Source organism: Humulus lupulus, chromosome 2 (assembly GCF_963169125.1).
Source record: "Humulus lupulus chromosome 2, drHumLupu1.1, whole genome shotgun sequence".
Classification (NCBI taxonomy): domain Eukaryota; kingdom Viridiplantae; phylum Streptophyta; class Magnoliopsida; order Rosales; family Cannabaceae; genus Humulus; species Humulus lupulus.
Window position 1 is genome coordinate 8977332 of NC_084794.1, and position 17876 is coordinate 8995207.

General features: G+C 30.4%; 1 long non-coding RNA gene across 1 annotated transcript; it reads left to right on the forward strand.

The window, feature by feature from the left end:
- Positions 1–6711: 6711 nt before the first annotated feature.
- LOC133817189 (uncharacterized) lies at positions 6712–13965 on the forward strand. Its single transcript, XR_009885507.1, has 3 exons — positions 6712–7037; positions 8640–8687; positions 13564–13965. It is a non-coding gene; the product is annotated as an uncharacterized LOC133817189 (long non-coding RNA).
- Positions 13966–17876: the final 3911 nt, after the last annotated feature.

Here is a 17876-nt window from a genome sequence, read left to right on the forward strand (position 1 = left end):
AAATAAAGATCCCGCAATGAGTATTTCCAACAATTGGCCTCAGAGACATAGGTTGCTAGTTTATTTTCATGCATGAACATGTATGAAATTGATTGATATGTTAGTTGTTAATTGGATGGTACATGTTATTGGTGTATGTGTTATGATTTCTTATGTACATTTAGCAATAATTTGGTTGTTTTTTGCTTGTTTTGGATTTAAAAACTGCACAGTTTTTTTTTTTTTTAAATTTTGGACTGATTTTTGCAGTGTGTGTGCTGGGCACACATGGAGCCGCCGGCGAGACCTGGCCGTACGGATCCGTACGGACGTCCATACGGCGTCGGTGCCGGAACCCGCGCACGGCATTTTTTCGCAAAAAAAAAAAAAATTTAAATTGGATATTTTGTGCAGTTAGGTTTAAAATATTTAAAATTGATTATCTGATAATTTTATAGATATTTTTGCTTTTTAAAATATTTTGAATTTGTTATTTGATAATCAGGACATTTTAAGATATTTTTTTTATTTTGTTATAAATAAAATATTAAAATTAGTTATCAGATCATTCAAGATATTTTTATTGTTTAAAATCTTCATAATTAGTTATTAGATAATACTAGATATTTTAAACTTGGTTAAAAGATATTTTGATATTTTCAAATTTGTTAAAATATTTAAAAATAAAATATCTTATCATTCCCAAAATATCTTATAAAAAATTTATCCATCAAACTTTAATTATAAATCAAGACCATTTAAAGCATAATGTTTTAAATTTAAACCACTAAGCTTTAAAATTTTAACCACAACCCTTTAAAATTTTAACCACTACCCTTTAAAATATAAATCACTAGACTTAAAATGTAGATTACATCTCTTTAAAATTAAAACCATAATCCTTTAAAATTTAAACCATGCATCTTTAAAATCTAAACCACAACCCTTTAAAATTTAAGCCACAATCATTTAAAATGTAAACCACAATGCTTAAAATGTAAACTACAAGGCATAAAATGTAAAACACAAGCCTTAAAATGTAAACCCCAACGTTAAAATATAAACCACTAAACTTAAAGTGTACACCACCAGCCTTAAAATGTAAACCACAAGCCATTAAGATTTATGATTTTCTCTTCAAATCCCTATAAAGGCACCGAAAGTTGCAAAATTGGCATCAATTTCTTGCATAAGCGCCCTTATAGCTTGATTAATACAAACAATGCATTTATCTAAATGTAAACCACATGCCTTATATGCAATAAACCATAACCCTTAAAATATAAAGTCTTAGCCTTAAAATGCATATCACAAGCCCTTAAGCCTTATTATTTTTTCTTCAAAACATCATAATGGTGTCATAAGTGGTAAAATAGGCACCACGTTCATGCATAAGTACCAAAGAACCCCATTATAGTTTAATTAATATAGGCAATGCATGAATCAAAATACAAACCACAATCATTAAATTGTAAAACACACGGATGTATAAACCTCAAGCCTTTATTACTAATGATTTACATTTCAAATTATCATTTAAGGCTATATGGTGCCAAAAGTGGCCAATAGGTACCAAATACATGGTTAAGTGATTACAGGTGCTTGCTTAACCAATGCAAGTCTCAAGAGATGATGCGTTCAACAAACTAGTTCTAAAGAGGAAGAAGTGAGGTCAAAAGCAAGGAATGATCAACCTTTCTTCTTCATAAGTGACAAAATAAAGAATAAGATACCTCAGCCAATCAAAATAAAGAATAAAGCCAACTAGATACAAGGATTAAAATACAAAAAATATCATATTAAACTAAAGTCACTAGTTCTTAATTCTTTCATACTATTTTCTGTTGTCTCATCTGGTATACACATAGGACATGTTTATCATTATGCTTCCTGCCATAAGCTGTTGAGTGCACATATCCATTTCTGTTGCTTGCACTGCTTCCACTGCTTGCCCTATCACTCTTGCAGCTGCAGTTTACCAGAGAACATGAACTACAGTTCTTCACATACTGCCCGAGCTTCTTTTTGAGCCTTTTAACTTCCTTAACAACCTCAGATGATACTTTCAACTCTCTAGTAGAAGATTTTGACTCAGAGTTTGCCCCACCAACAATGTGTCTGTTGGTTCCTTAAAACTTTCCAAAGATTAGTAGATTAGTAATTTTTTTGGTAGTGGTGGAGGGGTTTGGGGTGAGGCTTTTTAGACTAGATTAGTAGGTATTGAACATATGGAGGTAGATTAGTATTTTCAATTTTAGGTGAGAAACGAACATAATAAAATGCCTGCTGTGACTTTCAACTCCTCATCTTCTTCACTCCTTGTCTTGCTCATGTTAGAAGTGGATCTTTATTGTCATCCATGTTTGATTGTTAATGCCTCTATGGAATGGAATCTAGACCTAGCCATACACCCAACCTCATGCTGCTTCTTTGCTTTGCCAGTGTAAAAAAAAACCTCTCCCAATCCTAAGAAAAATAAAATAAAATCGGCTACTCATAACTGGCCTTTGCATCAACTAGATATCAAGAATGTTTTTCTTCATGGTGATCTTCAGGAGGAGGTGTATATGGAGCAACCTCTCGGGTTTGTTGCTCAGGGGGAGTCTGAGAGAGTTTTTCGTCTACAGAAATCTCTTTATGGTTTGAGACAAAGTCATCATGCTTGGTTTGGGAAGTTTAGCCAGGCAGTCGAAAATTTTGGTATGATGAAAAGTAAGTTTGACCATTGTGTATTCTACATTTGTTAGTTGTGTATGTGGATGATATTGTTATTACTGGATGTGATACTATGGGAATCTCCTCTCTTAAGTCTTTCTTTCATACTCAATTTCACACAAAGGACTTGGGGATGCTAAAGTATTTCTTGGGTGTTGAAATCATGATGAATAAAAAATGTATCTTTCTATTTCAGAGAAAATATGTTCTTGACTTACTAACTAAGACAAGAAAATTGGGAGCAAAGCCTTGTAGTGCTCCAATGACTACAAACATTTACCTTACTGGAGATGGGGAGCTATTCGAAGATCCCGAGATATATCGAAGGTTGGTTGGAAAACTGAATTACCATACTGTGACTCGTCCAGATATTGGATATTCGATTAGTGTTGTCAGTCAGTTTATGCCATCCTCAATAGTTCATCATTGGGCAGCGCTAGAGCAAATTTTATGTTACTTGAAAGGAGCACCTGGACGTGGTATTTTATATACAGATCATGTGCACACTCATATTGAACGTTTTTCAGATGCTGATTGAGCATGATCCAAAATGGATAAAAGATCCACTTCAGGTTATTGTGTTTTTGTCTGAGGAAATTTGGTTTCATGGAAGAGTAAGAAACAAAATGTTGTGTCAAGATCCAGTGCAGAATCAAAATATAGGGATATGATATAGTTTGTGTTCGAGATAATGTAAATATATCAACTCTTGACTTAAGTAGGTTTTAAAAATTTAGTACCCACAAAATTGTGGTGGGATAACCAAGATGCCTTTCATATTGCATCTAATCCTGTATTTCATGAGCGAACTAAGCATATCAAAATTGATTGTCATTTTTTCCGGGAGAAAATTCATCGAGGTTTGATTTTTATAGGATATCTGAAGGCTAGAGAACAATTAGGAGACATCTTCACGAAAGCTTTGAATGGAGTTCGGATTGATTATCTATGTAACAAGTTGGATATGATTAATATCTATACTCCAACTTGAGGGGAGTGTTAGTTGTATATTAGTTGTATTTAGCTATCTAATTACCTTAATTCTAGTTTCCCGATTGTATAGTTTCCTAAGACAAATTTCTAGTTTTGTATATATATGTGCATCTCTTCTCAATAGAATTCAAGTTGAATATCATTTATTTCATCTCGTGTAACATATATATTTATATGAGCATATAACAAAATAAAAAACTTTTAACTAAAAAGACTATTTTTTAATCTTTATGAGTTATTTTATAAATATATTCACAAACAAATATCCTAATAATGAAATATTACTAAACTTTCATTACGATATTCATCAATTTTTTAAATTTATTTTTATATTAGGATTTACAAAAAATACTTGTAAAAAATCATAAAATGATTTAACATGTTGAATTGAAATAAATTTATTTCAAAATAATTTGTAAAAGAAATTGATGAGAATTGAATAAAACATACTTTACTAACTTTACACTATTTCAATTTCAAAACAAAAAAAAAACTTTGCACTTTATCTATTTTTGTAGCACTTTGCACTTTATTTTAATTCAAAATTGTACAAAAATATTTAGTTAAAAAAAGCACACAAAGTAAATGGTTTTTACATTATATTTACCCTTACTTTTGTTTGGACAAATATCATCCCTTGGATACCTAAAATATGTTTTTTATTCAATCCAATGACCTATAAAGATGCTTGAGGTTTCGTATCGTTTCGACCAAAAAATAAGTTTTCATGATTGCATCACAAGAGCATCGAAACAACATCAATTTTGCATCGTTGCAATCATGAAAACTTGATTTTTTTTTTACCAAAACGATGCAAAATTGATGCTCTAGCGATGCAATTATGAAAGTCAAAACGATGTTTTTTCGATGTAAAATTGATGCTTTTTCGATACAAAATCGATACTGTTTCGATGCAATCATAAAAACTTGATCTTTGGCCAAAACGATGTTTTTTCGATGCAAAATCAATGCAATTTCAATACAAAGTCGATGTTGTTTCGATGATCTGCGCTGAAATTTGACGAAAACTTTGGAGGTTCATATATTTTCACTCAAATGTCCGTTTCATATGATTTTCTTATTTTAAATTTTGGTATTTTTTGAGATCTACAAGATTAGATCATGTCAAATCTTAAAATTTGTATGTAGAACACACAATTTTGACGAGTCCTTTAATGGGTACTTCGATGGTGGTGTTAATGGGGGTAGGTGCTTCAATCCAAAGGATTATCATGAGTAGAGATCCAAAGGAGAAATGAGAGAGAGAAATGATTTTTGAGTGTGAAAAAGAGCTTCAATGGCGAGGTGGTGGTGGTGGTGTCGCCGTAGTAGAGAGAGAGGAATGGAGAGTGTGAATGATAGATTGAGAGAGAAAGAGAAGTGTTAATGAGAAGGGCATTATAATCAAAAAAATAAAAAATAAAAAAACTATATTAAAAAATGCCACATAATTTTAGGGGAATTCTCTTATAGGGGCTTCACTTTAAGCTATACCGGTAGGGCTTTCAGTGTTCTTAACTCATGAACAGTTTTCGGTGCGACTTTTTTTTAATGACTGTGTATATTGTAGCTATTTAGAGCATCCTGCCAATTTTCAGAAAATTCCGAACAGTTTACAGTACCGAAAAGTAGGTTCAAACATGTTGTTGTACTCGTGACTAATTTTTTTTATGCGCGTGGAAAACAACATGTTTGAACCTAGTTTTTGGTACTGTAAACTATTCGGAATTTTCTGAAAGTTTACAGGATGCTCTAAATAGCTACAATATGCACGGTCATAAAAAAAAATTTGCACCGAAAACTGTTCACGGATCGAAAAACACTAAGAGCCCCACCAATAGGGCTTAAAGTGAATCTCCTATAGAAGAATTGTCCCATAATTTTATCATATTTTTTAATTAGTGTGTTATCAGGCATAAAGCTTGAAATTTTCCTTTAATAATTTGCGCTATTTATTTAATTTATAATATTAGTTTACCATTAGAAAGTATAAAATATATTCTTTTACTTGACGCTTGACACGAAAATAACAACCAGTAAATATATATAAAAAGAAATTTAGATGTTAAAGTATTATAGAAGGGAAAATTATGGGTGTCATTGGTTGTATAACTGGATACAATTTATCATTTTGAAAACTTAAAATATATGGGCCCATAATAATATTTAATTGGTAGTTAGTTTTTTAAAATAAAATCTAAATTGATATCTAAATTTTATGTTGTAAAATAAAACAAGAGAAAGCTACGTTTTCTTCGTTTTGTGATAATTATTCGCAAAATCTCTAAAATCAAATTCCATCACTTCTCTTTCTACTCCCTTTCCCTCCGAGACATAGCTTCTCCATCTCTCTTATGTCAATGATACCTTCCAACCCTTCCTAATTGTGTCTAGTCTGCTCCAACTCCAGATTTACCTCTTCTCTGTAATCAGCCACATAAGATATCTTTAAAATATACTTTAGATGTGTGTGTATGTATATATATTTACATATGTTATGAGAGTTTATCGTTTTAATATGCTATGAAATAGAAGCTCTCAATTGTTCATTAAAAATGGCGGAGGAAAATCCTTTCCTGGGTTGATGTTATTATCTGATTCTAAGGTGTAAATGGGGCTGCCTTCATGTTTATATTTGAAAGGGGCGGTTCTTGGCAAATAATTTTTTGGGCTTGGAAAATGCTTTGTTATATGCTTTTTAATTAAATTATCATTTTGATATTTTATCTTTATAATAATGATTATTATTACTTTATTATTTTGGTACATTATATTTATAATAATATGTATTTAATATTATATAATTTATATATATATATAAAATATATAAAATTAAAATAATATTCAGATTGAATTTAACTAATTATTTATTTAATTTTTATTATATTTTTAAATTTAATATCAATTATAATTAATGATTCAATTTTTTTAAAACTCAAAGCACAATTTAATCACGTTGAACCAATTTTACTCACAACCAATCGTGATCATAATTTTTAAGTTTTTTATTTCAGAATATTCTTTTCAAACAATTCTTCTCAAAAAATACCGCTAGCCATGTACTTTTACCTCTGCTAGGGTCTCCGCGCTAGCTTCCCTTCCCTCCGCCCTCCCCTCCCCTCCCCTCCCCTCCGCAGGTTTCCTTCCTTAGTCGCCAGCCTCTTCCCCTCTAACCCAAACCTTCGCGTTTCTTTGCCTCTCTCCAGTCTTCTAGTTTTCCTTCACCTCAACTTCTCTCTCTCACTGACCATAGATGCTCACAACGATGTTTCCCCGACTCTGTTTTGGTACTGATTCGAACTGGTGCAGTGGTCGATAGTTTGGAACGGGGCGCACAGCGTGGTCGATAGGTAACAAGGTTTTTCAAAGTGGGTTTTTAGTTTCAGATCTAAGGCCTTTGGTTTTATTTGGGTGCGTTATATATATATATATATATATATATTTATAGTTGTGTTTATTTCTCTGAGTTCTTACGTTTGTTCCTCTGTTTTGGGTATAGATTTTGAATATTTATTTTTCTGATGTGTGTTTATACTTGACTGTTTTTAGTTTATAAAGATTTTTGGACCAGGTTTCCTCTCTCAAGGAAACTCTGCTGAGTGATATTTAGGGTCGGCAATGACAAGCAAAAGGTCAACTGGGTTAGCTTATGAATTTCCTTACAATTTTTCAATATTTCATAGTACTGATAATGTTAACTTTGTAGTATTTTCGTGTTTTTTCATAAGTTTGGTACCTTAGAGTAGAGTATTACATAATTTTTTAGATTAAATGGTTCTGGTTTACTGCATTTTAAGTAGTTTTGACGTTATAGATTAGCTTTATTATGTGTCTATTTTCTACTTTTGAAGCCTTCTTTTGGTTGGTTTTACTTTCTTTCGTGCTTGGTTGAAATTTCAATACGCACTTTTTCCTACTTTTTTTTGGACAATCTGAGTTAGTTTCTTGGCTTATCTTTTATGGGTTATGGCAAATGCTATTTTTTTTCCTCTTATAGTACTTTTATCTCACTGCTATGTGAACAAATAATGCTCATCCTTTTTAATATGTTCAGTTCTTAACAAGCAGCTTTAATAATGTGGGGATTAGCTAGGTGATTTATATTTACATTTTTGACTTTCGGTTTCAGGTCGGCCATTTTCTTTATTAGCCTTGGTTGGAAAATAAGTAATGATGGGAATTTTTTTTTAATACGCTTAAAACCCCAAGTATAAATTGCTAAAAAAAAAAAACCGTAAGTATAAATGTCTCATATTCCCTAAAGCTAAAACTCGGCCAGTCGCTATCTCTCTCAGTCCTCCTCACTCATCTCTCATGACACCACCACCACACCAGCAGTCTTCTTCCTTTTTCGTTAGCCACCACCATCGGCAGCACCGCGACCATTGGTCTTAAGTATAAGCCATCCCCAAACTCTTAAACTTGAATCATGTCATGTTTTTGATTAAGAAATCAGATATTAAATCTTTCTCTTTACTATGATTAAACTTTAAATCTATGATGAAGTAGAGTTTATTACACCAGTTAATGAAGATCTAATTTGTGATATACTTTGTGTACATGGCTTGGCCATAATCTCTGTTTGTGATATATTTTGTGTGATATATTCATCTAATCTCTGTTTTTGAGTTGAATTTTTCATTTGTTATTGCATTTATTTAAAGCAAGAAAAGGGAAAAAACTTGTTGGTAATAGAACCGTGAAAACTGAAACAATTGCACCATCTATTGTATCCGATTTCTTTTAAATTGTTTCACTTCTTATCTATAACAAAATGTTCAGAACTTCAGATACGTAATACTTGTTGTATATGCTATGGTCATTTATATATGCTTATGTTTATAAATAAATTTAAGATGTGGTTATTTATATAGGCTTATGTTGATATACGATTAGAAGAAGAATCTAAACTGAGCTTCATATTGTTTGTGATTTTTATTTTTTGAAATCAGATTCAAAACAGAGGTTCAATTTTGTTAGTTTGCTTGATTGGGAGAAAGGTATTGATTAAGTTTTTCTTTGCTGTATAATTCTTTCTGAACTCAGCACAGCTCCATAGGTTATTTTCGTATCGTTGTTGGAGTATTTTTTTTTTTAATAATGTTGCTTTTATTTTTATTTTTGACATCAGATTCAAAATTAGGTTGGATTTGGAATTGGTTTGTTTGATTAGGAGATAGGCATGTTTTCATTTGATCATTGCCCCGGAAATCTTTATTGGCTAAGTTGCACTGTCATAGTAAGTTTATAATGAATAGTAAGTCTAAAAGAAGAGTATACTACCCCAAATGTATAAATGTGGCCTTGTTGCATAAATCCTCTAAAAAGCAAAAAAAAAAAAAAAAAGTATTGTCTTTGTCTTCAATAACTTTTCGTATAAGCACCTCCAACTTGCTATAAATGATACCCTGTTAAACCATGGATCATATATATAAATAAAGCTGCTAGCAACAATATTTGTCAAATTTGTTAATTTCCTCTTCTTCAGCCTTGGAGAATGGGCCAGGTATCATTTCTTACCACCGGATACCAAGCTGTAACAGTCAATTGCTTTTTGTCCTTTATAATTCTCCCGAAACCTCCTATGCCCTAATCCGAACCCCAACTATTTTGTATTAGCCAATAATTGGTTTTTTAAGTATTTCATTCGTCAATGAGTATTCAATTGTCTCCGCGCCCTCTCCAACGAGGAGCACCTCGTGCAAACTTGATGGTGTTTCATAAGAGGGAGTGTAAATGCCTCATTCTCCTTTCACATCTCGAAGTGCTTCTTCTAGCTCTACACCTATGACAAGTGGCCTGTCCTTTAGAATTTCGTTGATGTGTTCTTCAATAGTAACACGACCATAATCATGGATATCATAGACCAAATCAAACTAAAAAATATAATTAAAAAAAATATAAAAAAAAAACATGTTAGACATAAAAAATTTAAAAATGAATTAATGTTTTTCTTTACAAATAACTATTTCGTTCCTTAACCACTTGCTTTTTATTATGGATATTCTTCTTCAGTGGTTATTCTAGACTCCTTAATATAGTCCAGATGCTTAAAAGCTGAATAACCTAAATCAACATGAGACCATGGCCAGCTGAATAACCTAAATCAACATGAGACCATGGCCAAAGATAGTCAATCATGTGCTGAGCTGCAGATGCTCTCCTGTTAGCATGATGTATCGGGCTGCAACAACATTTGCCGATGTTATTGCTCGATAACATTCTGCAAACATAAAATATTATATATATATATAAGGGTGGATCTAGCTGATTCGAACCTAAGACCATTAAAGAGAGTGAGAGTCACATTTGTCATCCCACCAATTGTTTTATTTGAAATAAGTAATTATAGCTAATATTTAATTACTTATAAACATGTTCTCAACATTAAAATAAAAAAAATTGCAAAGTCCCACATTGTATTTTGAGTTAAAGTTTCTATGATGCTCATCTATATAATAACCAAATTTGGTTTTCAAAAACACTTATTTATAACTTTTATAGTTTTTAATAAGTGTAGTTTTTATTTTTAATAATATATATATAGTAAAAACAAATATAATAATTCAATTGCTTTTTGTCCTTTATAATTCTCCCGAAACCTCCTATGCCCTAATCCGAACCCCAACTATTTTGTATTAGCCAATAATTGGTTTTTTAAGTATTTCATTCGTCAATGAGTATTTAATTGTCTCGTGCCCTCTCCAACGAGGAGCACCCCGTGCAAACTTGATGGTGTTTCATAAGAGGGAGTGTAAATGCCTCATTCTCCTTTCACATCCCGAAGTGCTTCTTCTAGCTCTACACCTATGATAGGTGGCCTCTCCTTTAGAATTTCGCTGATGTGTTCTTCAATAGTAACACGACCGTAATCATGGATATCATAGACCAAATCAAACTGAAAAATATAATTAAAAAAAATATAAAAAAAAAAACATGTTAGACATAAAAAATTTAAAAATGAATTAATGTTTTTCTTTACAAATAACTATTTCGTTCCTTAATCACTTGCTTTTTATTATGAATATGTTTCTTCAGTGGTTATTCCGGACTCCTTAATATAGTCCAGACGCTTAAAAGCTAAATAACCTAAATCAACATGAGACCATGGCCAAAGATAGTCAATCATGTGCTAAGCTGCAGATGCTCTCCTGTTAGCATGTTGTATCGGGCTGCAACAACATCTGCTGATGTTATTGCTCGACAACATTATGCAAACATAAAATATTATATATATATTAAAAATAAATATAATAATTTTGTAAAAAGATTATGGTAACTCAAATTTTCTTGATTTTTTATAGGAGGCAAAATACCTCTTTGAGAATTGAGTTAGTATGTAAAATAAATATAAATGCGATATAAGTTGAGAATCGAGTTAGTATATTGAATACATGTAAAAGTAACGTTTGCATGGAAAAATGTGTTCCATATAAAAAAATAAAATCAAATTCTAATATAAAAAAGAAACTAATATAAAATGATACCCTAGCATAGCCAATGACTTATCAAATCAAACTCTCGCCAGTTTTTCTATTTACCATATCTATACTACTAAGGGCGGATCCAGCTGGTTCGAACCTTGGACCATTAAAGAGAGTGAGAGACTTACATTTGTCATCCTACCAATTGCTTTCTTTGAAATAAGTAATTATAGCTAATATTTAATTACTTATAAACATGTTCTCAACATTAAAATAAAAAAAATTGCAAAGTCTCACATTGTTTGTTGAGTTAAAGTTTCTCTAACGCTCATCTATATAATAACCAAATTTGGTTTTAACTTATCAAAAACACTTATTTATAACTTTTATAGTTTTTAATAAGTGTAGTTTTTAATTTTTTTAATTAATTTTTAATAATATATATATAGTAAAAACAAATATAATAATTCTGTAAAAAGATTATGGTAACTCAAATTTCCTTGATTTTTTATAGGAGGCAAAATACTTTTCGGCCTCCAATCGGTGTGCACTACCACTAGTAAAATAAACATAAATGCAATATAAGTTGAGAATCGAGTTAGTATATTGCATACAAGTAGAAGTAATGTTTGCATGGAAAAAGGTGTTCCATATAAAAAAATAAAATCAAATTCTAATATAAAAAAGAAACTAATATAAAATGATACCCTAGCACTGCCAATGACTTATCAGATCAAACTCTCTCCAGTTTCTCTATTCACCATATCTACTACGAAGGGCGGATCCAGCTCATTCGCATCTTGGACCATTAAAGAGAGTGAAAGTCACATTTGCCATCCCACTAATTGTTTTATTTGAAATAAGTAATTATAGCTAATGTTTAATTACTTATAAACATGTTCTCAACATTAAAATAAAAATAATTGCAAAGTCCCACATTGTTTTTTGAGTTAAAGTTTCTCTAATGCTCATCTATATAATAACCAAATTTGGTTTTCAAAAACACTTATTTATAACTTTTATAGATTTTAATAAGTGTAGTTTTTATTTTTTTAATAATATATATAGTAAAAACAAATATAATAATTCAATTGCTTTTTGTCCTTTATAATTCTCCCGAAACCTCCTATGCCCTAATCCGAACCCCAACTATTTTGTATTAGCCAATAATTGGTTTTTTAAGTATTTCATTCGTCAATGAGTATTTAATTGTCTCGTGCCCTCTCCAACGAGGAGCACCCCGTGCAAACTTGATGGTGTTTCATAAGAGGGAGTGTAAATGCCTCATTCTCCTTTCACATCCCGAAGTGCTTCTTCTAGCTCGACACCTATGACAGGTGGCCTCTCCTTTAGAATTTCGCTGATGTGTTCTTCAATAGTAACACAACCGTAATCATGGATATCATAGACCAAATCAAACTGAAAAATATAATTAAAAAAAATATAAAAAAAAACATGTTAGACATAAAAAATTTAAAAATGAATTAATGTTTTTCTTTACAAATAACTATTTCATTCCTTAATCACTTGCTTTTTATTATGGATATGTTTCTTCAGTGGTTATTCCGGACTCCTTAATATAGTCCAGACGCTTAAAAGCTAAATAACCTAAATCAACATGAGACCATGGCCAAAGATAGTCAATCACGTGCTGAGCTGTAGATGCTCTCCTGTTAGCATGTGGTATTGGGCTGCAACAACATCTGCCGATGTTATTGCTCGACAACATTCTGCAAACATAAAATATTATATATATATATTAAAAATAAATATAATAATTTTGTAAAAAGATTATGGTAACTCAAATTTTCTTGATTTTTTATAGGAGGCAAAATACCTCTCTGAGAATCGAGTTAGTATGTAAAATAAATATAAATGCAATATAAGTTGAGAATCGAGTTAGTACATTGAATACATGAAAAGTAACGTTTGCATGGAAAAATGTGTTCCATATAAAAAAATAAAATCAAATTCTAATATAAAAAAGAAACTAATATAAAATGATACCCTAGCATAGCCAATGACTTATCAAATCAAACTCTCGCCATTTTTTCTATTTACCATATCTATACTACTAAGGGTGGATCCAGCTGGTTCGAACCTTGGACCATTAAAGAGAGTGAGAGTCACATCTGTCATCCCACCAATTGCTTTCTTTGAAATAAGTAATTATAGCTAATATTTAATTACTTATAAACATGTTCTCAACATTAAAATAAAAAGAATTGCAAAGTCCCACATTGTTTGTTGAGTTAAAGTTTCTCTAATGCTTATCTATATAATAACCAAATTTGGTTTTAACTTATCAAAAACACTTATTTATAACTTTTATAGTTTTTAATAAGTTTAGTTTTTATTTTTTTTAATTAATTTTTAATAATATATAGTAAAAACAAATATAATAATTCTGTAAAAAGATTATGCTAACTCAAATTTCCTTGATTTTTTATAGGAGGTAAAATACCTGTCGGCCTCCAATCGGTGTGCACTACCACTACAAGTACCATGATCGGTAAAATAAACATAAATGCAATATAACCACTTGCTTTTTATTATGGATATTCTTCTTCAGTGGTTATTCTAGACTCCTTAATATAGTCCAGATGCTTAAAAGCTGAATAACCTAAATCAACATGAGACCATGGCCAAAGATAGTCAATCATGTGCTGAGCAGAAGATGCTCTCTTGTTAGCATGTTGTATCGGGTTGCAACAACATCTGCTGATGTTATTGCTCGACAGCATTCTCTAAACTTAAAATATTATATATATATATTAAAAACAAATATAATAATTATGTAAAAAGATTATGGTAACTCAAATTTCCTTGATTTTTTATAGGAGGCAAAATACCTCTCGGCCTTTAATCAGTGTGCACTACCACTAGAAGTACCATGATTAGTAAAATAAACATAAATGCAATATAAGTTGAGAATCGAGTTAGTATATTGTATACATGTAAAAGTAATGTTTGCATGGAAAAAGGTGCTCCATATAAAAAAATAAAATCAAATTCTAATATAAAAAAGAAACTAATATAAAATGATACCCTAGCACAGCCAATGACTTATCAAATCAAACTCTCTCCGGTTTCTCTATTCACCATATCTACTACCAAGGGCGGATCCAGCTGATTCGAATCTTGAACCATTAAAGAGAGTGAGAGTCACATTTGCCACTCCACCAATTGTTTTCTTTGAAATAAGTAATTATAGCTAATATTTAATTACTTATAAACATGTTCTCAACATAAAAATAAAAAGAATTGCAAAGTCCCACATTGTTTTTTGAGTTAATGTTTCTCTAATGCTCATCTATATAATAACCAAATTTGGTTTTCAAAAACACTTATTTATAACTTTTATAGTTTTTAATAAGTGTAGTTTTTATTTTTTTAATTAATTTTTAATAATATATATTTATTAAAAACAAATATAATAATTCTGTAAAAAGATTATGGTAACTCAAATTTCCTTGATTTTTTATAGGAGGCAAAATACCTCTCAGCCTCCAATCGGTGTGCACTACCACTACAGGTACCATGATCAATAAAATAAACATAAATGCAATATAAGTTGAGAATCGAGTTAGTATATTGTATACATGTAAAAGTAATGTTTGCATGGAAAAAGGTGCTCCATATAAAAAAAAAAAAAAAATTCTAATATAAAAAAGAAACTAATATAAAATGATACCCTAGCACAGCCAATGACTTATCAAATCAAACTCTCTCCGGTTTCTCTATTCACCATATCTACTACCAAGGGCGGATCCAGCTGATTCGAATCTTGGACCATTAAAGAGAGTGAGAGTCACATTTGCCACCCCACCAATTGTTTTCTTTGAAATAAGTAATTATAGCTAATATTTAATTACTTATAAACATGTTCTCAACATAAAAATAAAAAGAATTGCAAAGTCCCACATTGTTTTTTGAGTTAAAGTTTCTCGAATGCTCATCTATATAATAACCAAATTTGGTTTTCAAAAACACTTATTTATAACTTTTATAGTTTTTAATAAGTGTAGTTTTTATTTTTTTTAATTAATTTTTAATAATATATATATATATTAAAAACAAATATAATAATTCTGTAAAAAGATTATGGTAACTCAAATTTCCTTGATTTTTTATAGGAGGCAAAATACCTCTCAGCCTCCAATCGGTGTGCACTACCACTACAGGTACCATGATCAATAAAATAAACATAAATGCAATATAAGTTGAGAATCGAGTTAGTATATTGTATACATGTAAAAGTAATGTTTGCATGGAAAAAGGCGTTCCATATAAAAAAATAAAATAAAATCCTAATATAAAAAAGAAACTAATATAAAATGATACCCTAGCACAGCCAATGACTTATCAAATCAAATTCTTTCCAGTTTCTCTATTCACCATATCTACTACCAAGGGCGGATCCAGCTGATTCAAACCTTGGATCATTAAAGAGAGTGAGAGTCACATTTGTTATCTCACCAATTGCTTTATTTGAAATAAGTAATTATAACTAATATTTAATTACTTATAAACATGTTCTCAACATTAAAATAAAAAGAATTGCAAAGTCCCACATTGTTTTTTGAGTTAAAGTTTCTCTAATGCTCATCTATATAATAACCAAATTTGGTTTTAGCTTATCAAAAATACTTATTTATAACTTTTATAGTTTTTAATAAGTGTAGTTTTTATTTTTTTAATTAATTTTTAATAATATATATATTAAAAACAAATATAATAATTCTGTAAAAAGATTATGGTAACTCAAGTTTCTTTGATTTTTTATAGGAGGCAAAATACCTCTCGGCCTCCAATCGGTGTGCACTACCACTACAAGTACCATGATCGGTAAAATAAACATAAATGCAATATAAGTTGAGAATCGAGTTAGTATATTGTATACATGTAAAAGTAATGTTAGCATGGAAAAAGGTGTTCCATATAAAAAAATAAAATAAAATTCTAATATAAAAAAGAAACTAATATAAAATGATACCCTAGCACAACCAATGACTTATCAAATCAAACTCTTTCCAGTTTCTCTATTCACCATACCTACTACCAAGGGTGGATCCAGCTGATTCGAACCTTGGACCATTAAAGAGAGTGAAAGTCACATTTGCCACCCCACCAATTGTTTTCTTTGAAATAAGTAATTATAGCTAATATTTAATTACTTATAAACATGTTCTCAACATTAAAATAAAAAGAATTGCAAAGTCCCACATTGTTTTTTGAGTTAAAGTTTCACTAATGCTCATCTATATAATAATCAAATTTGGTTTTAGCTTATCAAAAACACTTATTTATAACTTTTATAGTTTTTAATAAATGTAGTTTTTATTTTTTTTAATTAATTTTTTAGCATATTATATTATGTGTTTCGAAAAAGAAAATTGTGCACCCCTTTAACCAATTCCTGGGTCTGCCACTGTCTACTACTTCTAACATTTCTTTCTAGTACGCCTAAGACTTATCGAAGTACAAGGGAACCATATATACACATGCGTAATATTATCTATACTTAGATTCTAATTCGTTTAGAACATATCCAAGCCTACGAGTTGATTTAGGTAACTTGGATATAAAAAAAAGAATAAGGGTATCAAATGGCTTTAACAAGCTCGTGAATCCTTTTGATTTCTTTTACTAAAAACAATACACGAAAAAAATTTCCAGAATCATAAACACTGGTTCACTCCACACAATGATTTTAAGAAAATGGCACTAATCAAGTATTTGAAAATTTGTTTAAATAGATATCAAGAAGTTGGTTCAAGATTATGTACCTAAGTACCTTCAATGTCTCTTCAAGAATGAGAATTACTTAAAATGATGTAAATGGGAGGAAATTGATAAGCGTACAAAATATACGCTTATTTATAACCTTTTCAGATTGATTTGGTTGTTTTTCTCAAGAGAAAGTTTCTATTTAATCTATTTGGTGAACTTGTGCAGTGTGTCGTTATAATTCTGATTTGTTCGAGAATTTGGATAAATATCTGTTTTAGTAGTCGAAATTGGTTAATATTTGGAGATGTGATATAGGCGATATATCGCCTGTCTTGGGCGATATATCGCTTCTTGAGGAATTTCAAATTTCGGCTGAGCAGAAACGACATCAGAAATTGCGTTTTTATCGAGTACATTCAGTAGGTGATATATCGCAGAATTATAGGCGATATATCGGCACAAGGGCATTTTTAGAAATTTTTATGGAAATTCGTAGGTTTTTGGATTTTTGTAAAAAGAATAAAAAGAAGATCAAAAGAGACAGAAAAGAAGAAGCATTCTGACGATAGAGGAAAAGAAACAAAGAAGAATCTACTTTTATTTTGTTTTTTTCTTTATGCTTTTGAATTCTAGATTGTGTGATGAAGTTTAATATTATGAACTAAATTCTTATTTAGAGTATTTTAATGTAGTCACTGGATATTCTATTCGTCTTTAATGCAATTTTTATGAATCTTTGAATTTATGGTTATCTATTGTTCTTATGTTTAATGCTTGTAATTGATTGGCCATCTTTTGCATGATTATTGGTTTTAATTCAATATCTGAAAAGTGAGAATTGGAATAGCTTTAGACAATAGACATAGATTTCAATTTAGGACGAAAGTATCAAATTGGTTTGTGTAGCAATTAGGTTTTTGTTCTTAATGCGGTTTATGTGTAGAATTTATCACAGACATGTAGATAATTCACAAGTAAATTGAATATTTTATATCTTGAGAAAGAATAGAATTGTCAATAGTAAACTTGCTA